Source organism: Papio anubis, chromosome 8 (assembly GCF_008728515.1).
Source record: "Papio anubis isolate 15944 chromosome 8, Panubis1.0, whole genome shotgun sequence".
NCBI lineage: Eukaryota > Metazoa > Chordata > Mammalia > Primates > Cercopithecidae > Papio > Papio anubis.
This window is the reverse complement of record NC_044983.1, coordinates 9,687,108-9,694,378: the sequence shown is the minus strand read 5'-3', so window position 1 is coordinate 9,694,378 and position 7,271 is coordinate 9,687,108.

The following is a 7,271-nucleotide window of genomic DNA, read 5'->3' as shown; positions in this document are numbered from 1 at the left end:
CACGGCAGGCCAGCTGGACTGGAAGTTTGGTGCATCACAATGACCTTGCAGTCTTTCCTGGGGAAGGGCAGAGAGAGAGGGGCCCAAGGAAAATCTTCCCCTCTTTTGCTTGTTGCTCCAACTTCATGGCTTCTTTCCTTTGAGCAGTGCTCCCTGACTGCTACTGTCTAAACTCTTACCAGCTAACCTTGAGTTCCCATTCACTTGGGGTTGGTGTGTAGCAGGAGGAATACGGATTCTCGTCCCAATGTTAGGAAGACAATTAGGTAGCTAATGGGGAAAGTGGTAGGGGGTGTTAAGAGTCAGCGAGAGGAGCCCCAAAGATGAGTTTCCCTAGTTCACAATTTCTTTCCAGGCTGGTCTTTCCAGCCAGGCAGATGGCAGGGCTGGACTCCTGACTGGTCTACAGTGACTGCAGTGACCCCTCTTCTCAGAGGGGGAGGCACCTTCTGCCAGAGCCCCAAAGAGCTCTTGTTCTCCTGCGCCTTTGGAAGGTTTTTCCATCTGGCCTCCGTGGCAGCCAGGGTAAGGCAGGACTGCCAAGCATACAAGTGGTTACTTATACTTTCCAGGCTTGAGAGAGAGGAATCAGCTAGACAGAAGACCTAGGTCCCCAGCTCTAGTGAGCTGACATCCTGGGATCAGCGAGCTCTCTGTGGTGGTGAACTTTCAGTATGGGCATTTTGAGCAATTTATAAAAGGTCTCATAATGGTGGACACATGTCATATATCCAAATCTATAGAATGTACAACACCTGCCAGGCGCAGTGGCTCATGCCTGTTATCTCAGCACTTTGGGAGGCTGAGGTGGGCAGATCACTTGAGGTCAGAAGTACGAGACCAGCCTGGCCAACATGGCAAAACCCCATCTCTACTACAAACACAAAAATCAACTGGCGTTGTAGCAGGGGCCTGTAATCCCAGCTACTTGGGAGGCTGAGGCAAGAGAATCACTTAAACCCAGTAAACCCAGGAGGTGGAGGTTGCAGTGAGCTGAGAACGCATCACTGCACTCCAGTCTGGGCAACAGAGCGAGACTCTGTCTCAAAAAAATAAAAACAAAAATAAATAAAAATAAAAAAAGAACGTACAACACCAAGAGTGAACCCTAACGAGCACTCTGGACTTTATGTGATAATGATGTCAATATAGGTTCATTGATTTTAACAAATGTGCCACCCTGGTGGGAGATGTTGATAATCCAGGAGGTTGCGGGATTAGGGGGTGAGGGTATATAGAAAATCTGTGTACCTTCTGCTCAATTTTGCTGTGAATCTAAAACTACTCAGGGAAGGTGTGGTAGCTCATGCCTATAATTCCAACACTTTGGAAGGCCAAGGTAGAAAGATCACTTGAGGCCAGGAGTTTGAGACCAGTCTGGGAAACATAGCGAGACCCCATCTCCACAAAAAATAAAAAAGAAATAAGTCAGGCATGATGGAATGTGCCTGTAGTTCCAGCTACTTGGGAGGCTGAGGTAGAAGGATATCTTGAGCCTAAAAGTTCAAGGTTATGGTGAACCATAATCATGCCACTGCACTCCAACCTGGGTGACAGAGCAAGACCCCATCTCTAATAAATGAAAGAATGAATAAATAAATAAAAGTACTCTAAATTCTATTTTACAAAGCGATCTCTCTGTGGTTATACAAATGTTCTCTGTGTAACTACATGTTCAACTTTAGTAATTTTTCTTTATGTGGATTATACACATACATACACACTTGAAGTATCCCTCCTTCTTTCTCCCCCTGTCTCCTTCAAAAGAACACTTTTCTGAAAGGGGCCACAGTTTTCAAAATGAATGATTCAAAGCTGAGTACACAGACCATTTTTGCAGGGTTCAGAGTCAGTCTAAAGCCAGAACTTCACTGGAGCCAGCAGAACTCTTCTACCAAGCTTTCTCTTCCCTGTCCTTATTGCAAAACCAAGAATTTTCATTGTCACAAGGAGGGCCCTCTACAGGAGCATCCCAAACCAGTACACTGTAATGCCCTAGCACACAGGACGAGTCAATGATTCTGTTAAGCCTGTCATCATGACATTCTGTTGACAAAGAACGAAGCCGAGGCTTGGAGAAGTAGCATGACTGACTTTCTCTCACACAGATGTTTTTAGGAAAAACCAGTTCTCATTCGGAGAAATTTACTCTTGCTACCATGCCCCAGATAAATACCCGACTGTTTCCTATGTAGAAGTGATGAATTCGTGGAAGGGGGAAAAGTTCAAGCCACCAACATCAGAGGGATGAGAGTTGACATGTAAATCCAGGGAATCTTACAGGACTGAAAACATTTGAAGATCTAATTTCTGAGGGTAAAGAGAAAAGAAGAGCTTGTTTAGACTACGAAGAAAATGCGAATCTAATCACATCTGAAGCAAGCAGAATGGGGAGCTGAATTGGCAGAAAGCCAGGGGAAGCTCCACTGCCTTCCCTGATGCACTGATGCTGTGAGAGAAGCGTGCTGCAGGTATGGAATAGGTTCCAGCTCTCTAGAATTCCTTGGTTATTTCTTCTCAAATATATTGGTTCTATGGTGGATTATAAATATTTGAACCTCATATCTTAAGGATTTATTGCTTATGACATATCCAGTGTATTGTAGGTACTCAAGATTTTGTTGAATGAATGAAGATGACTTGTGCTAAACTAATATACCAATGATACATTTAAGTTAAAAAATTTTTAGCTGGTGTGTTAAACTAAAATTAAGAAGTTAAATGCAACAGAAATTAATTTCTAGCCATTCTATTTCTAGGAAATCAGTAGGGACAAGATGGGGAACACTTGTTTTAATAGCAGTTCAAGTGGAAAAAGACTGGAGAGCTTCAGCTTACAAACTCAGTCAGTGCCAGATGTATGAAGCACATACTACAGAAATGGTACAATTTCAGACTGTTTTAATAGAAGAAGAGTTTCTAGATCAAGGCTGGACATCATCATCTTGTGCTTTTAAGTGCTTTTAATACAACTTGTGTATTTCTACCTGTTTTTAAGGAACCTTATCTGGAGAATTGGAGTTGATAATTAGGTGTCACATCTTAAGAGCAACACTGGTAAACCAGGCCATGTTCACGGGGACAGACAGAAGGTTAAAGGTCTAAGTGCCACAACATATTATGGCTTGAAAGAACCCAGTATGTTTAGCTAGAGGGGATGATTGATTGTGACACGGAGAGTGATTAAATGACATCTTGAATATTGTCAGAATTTTATGACTATGAAGCATTATCCATAATATACCACCGGAAGAGCTGCAAGAGAAAAAGGTAGTACCTGCAGCATGAAACACCTGCTCTCATCACCTAACAGGACTTAAAGTTTAAATAAAAATGTTCTACTAACCACTGTTCTCCACAAACAAGGAACCAGGTTATTCTCACCCACAAATAAAGGTCATACACATGTTACTAACTCGAATAACCACGGTCGTGGCAAAAATGTTAGATAATTCCACCAGGACTTTTTTTTCTATTGCTTTGAATCATTAATAAGAACTTTAATGGCAGTGAAAAGAAATAAATAGAGAAATAAATAAATGTTCATTTCCTTTGGACAATGACTTATTAATATTCATTCACGGTACAGCTTATTCTCTTTGGGTGTGAGTTTTTAATCACTTAGGAATTTTCCAAACTGTATTTTATTTAACTTGTGTATTTCTCCCTGTTTTTAAGGAACTTTATCAAATTTGCTTTGTTCTATGAATTCCCTTAATGTGCTAGGATACTAACACTACGAAGAAAATGAGATTAATATTGCACCCATAAAAAAATGAAGTTACTATTTGCTTTTGTGGACTCTCAGATTCTTCTTTTTTTTTTTTTTTATTTTAGAGACGGGGTCTTTCTCTGTTGCCCAGGCTACAGTACCATGGCACAATCATGGCTCACGGCAGTCTCTAACTCCTGAACTCAAGCCATCCTCCTGCCTCAGCCTCCCAAAGTGTTGAGATTACAGGTCTGAGCCACCACCCCCAGCCTAGATGTTTTCTTACTATTTTTTTTTAGCCATATGAATTTGTATTTTCTTTCTAAGCATCTTTGTTTTACCCCTTTCATTATGGACACTTTTTTTTTTCTCATTAGGGGAGAAAATTGAAGAAAAACTGAAGTTGATTAATTCTGTTGTTTACTAGTCGTGTAACCTTGTACACATTGCTTGTACACGTTTCATAGGATTCAATTTTCTCATGTATAAAATCCTTCCTTTGTCTAAGTTTATGTAGTTGTGACTCTCTGTATCCTCTTAGTCCCCTTAACAGTTCTCTTTCTCTCCATGAATTCAACTGAAGGCAGTTACCCTCCCCTTCCTACTTCCCTCCCTCCCTCCCTCCCTTCCTCCCTCCCTCCCTTCCTTCCTTCCCTTGTATCTTTCTTTACAAATCTCTCCTGATTCACTCACTTTCATATCCTATATTGCCAACCTTGTACTTCAGATTATATTCTTGGCCCTACCTCACCACTGGAACTCAAAATCTTGGGTAATCTTGTGGTTCCTGGACATCCTCGGCCAAGAACTTGGGCATGAGTACCCTGTGCTTTCTACCCCACAACCTCAGGCCAACCCTGCTCATTCCTATTCTGGCCTTTTCCTACCCAGGCTGGACAAGAACAAGGAAGGTCAGAGAGTGACATTCAACCTGCAATAATGCCAGCGAGAGCACTTTAAGAAACGTAAAGCCTCTCATCAGCTCTGTCATTACAAACTAGTCTCCATCCTAAGATGTGATATATTTTAAGACAGCATAAATTGTAAAAATGTCTTTGGAGGAAAAATAATACATGTGAACTTAGATTTATAGGGCACTGAATTTCAGAAACATCAAAATGTTCTCTTTAAAGAAAATTGTGTCTTAGAACTGGGGAAATGCAGTTACCTGTTAACATTCTGCTACCCACCCACCTGCCTGCGGCTTCCTTGTGCACTCGGTGACAGAAAAGGCTGGTGTGCTCGGCCACATCAGGAAATAGCCTTGTGTTTCTCCACCATGGCCTCTAGAGAGCTGACTGAGCTGTCCCTTCACCACAGCTTGGTGACATCTTGGGCAGAACTTAAAGAGGTCTGGTCAACTTTCAGATATCAGCCAGTCCAGTATAATCTAAACCAAAACTTCACTTTCTCATCCAATAGAAGTTTTTCCCTTCTCTCCCCCAACCACATTTCCTGCCTCTAACCTACTCTCTCCTGCTCCTGGTTTGGTCCAGGGACCTGTGGTTCAGCCAGCTGTGGTTTTCTCTGAGCTGTGTAATGCTTTCTCTCATTGCCTATGTACACATATTGGAAATTTCCCATGGGACCCTTTTGTGGATTCTTTAGGGACAGCTCCCTACCTCCTGACAAACAACTCTCTGAGATCTGTGTGGCTGTGCATGAGGACACCATCCTCAACAAGGGCCATGGGCTTTTAGATTATTTCTTAGGGTGCCCCTGAGCTCTCCCTGCCTGCAATCTGCTCCCAGGCTCCTTCCCCTCTGGCAGGCATCCCACTTGGCTCTGGTCTTTTTCAAACTGGGGACTGCAGGGCACCCCCACAGCTGCCCGCTCTTCTCTCCCTGCCTAGTGGGGGCTTCAGCCAGTTCTCTGCCTCTGGGCTGCTTCAGGCCCCAGTTCCAGGACCCTCAAACCCAAGGGCCACATTTCAAGCTCTCCCAGGGACCCTCCCGTGCCCTGTGCAGTCACAGCCTGGGGGAGGCTCACGAGTGTGGGCAGCTCAGCCCGCACTTGGCCAGCAAGTGAGTGCCAGCTTCCCCTTCCAGAAAACAGCCCCCACCTGGTGGTTCTCCAACGCCCTTCTTCACTTACCTTTAGTGGGGCTGGAGGCAGGGAGGAGAAGAAAGGCAACGCTGCCCTCTCTAGTTCTGTACATTCTCTTCGAAGACATCTTTCTTCTCTTCCAAGAGCCGCTAGCCTCGTCAGAGGCATAGGTGGTTGCTGGACCCACGTGTTCCGGACCCATGTGTTCCAATCTGTATAGATTCAAGGTGACTGGGCCGACCTTTCTCTTCAGAATATGGAGCGCACGTATCACCCATGACCCTCAGTTTGGAGGCTTTGGCAAAAATAAGACACAGGAGGAGTCTCATTCCACCAGACCCACTTGTTCAACTCCACAAACTTGAAGTGTCTGCCACACGCCAGGCATGGAGCTAAATGCTGCGATTACAGAGTTAAGCAAAGCATAAGCCATGCTCTCAGAGGCTCAGAGACCTGGTAGAGATCAGAATGGACCAATGCACAGAGAAGCAGCGAGGCAATAGTTAAGGGCAGTCTCTGAGGCCTGAGGTCCTCGGTTTGAATTCCGGCTTAGCCTCTTCCCAGCTGCCCAACTTTGGACAAGATACTTTAATTCTCTGCGCCTCCATTTTTTTTCTTTTTCTTTTTTTTTTTTTGAGACAGAGTCTCGCTCTGTCACCCAGGCTGGAGTGCAATGGTGTGATCTCAGCTCACTGCAACCTCCACTTTCCGGGTTCAAGCGATTCTCCTGCCTCCGCCTCCCAAGTAGCTGGGATTACAGGCGCTTGCCACCATGCCAAGCTAATTTTTGTATTTTTTTTTTAGTAGAGACGGGATTTCACCACGTTAGTCAGGCTGGTCTCGACCTCCTGACCTCAGGTGATCCACCTTCCTCGGCCTCACAAAGTGCTGGGATTACAGACATGAGCCACTGTGCCCAGCCTGTGCCTCCATTTCTTCACCTGTAAAATAAGGATAATAATATCATCAAGGTACTGTGATGATCAAACAAGTTCAAATGGAAGGCTCAGGACAGAGCCTGGCGCAGAGTAGAGTTATTTCATTGAACACCAACTACTGTGCCGTCTGTCCTGTCTTGCAGGCTTCAGCTGCTCCTGGGCCTGGGCTCTCGTTTCGCCTTCCTTCCAGGCTCCGGTTGCCCCTTCGCTTGTGTCTCTGGCTGTGCTCTGCTTTTTCTAGCTCATGCGCACGGGCTGAGAGCACCCACCTCAACAGCACATACAACCGCATGGCTTTTCCCACAGACCTGCTCCTTTAGCTTTTTTATTAGAATATTTGTTGTAATTCTGCATTTCTGAGTGCCTCATACCCCATCTTCCCTTTTAGTTTCTCCCTGTGGGTGCATTTGAAATGCACCCTTCACCCTTTGGTATCTCCTTTTTTTTTTTTTTTTTTTTTTTTGAGATGGAGTCTCGCTCTGTCACCCAGGCTGGAGTGCAGTGGCTCGATCTCGGCTCACTGCAAGCTCCACCTCCCGGGTTTACGCCATTCTTCTGCCTCAGCCTCCCCAGCA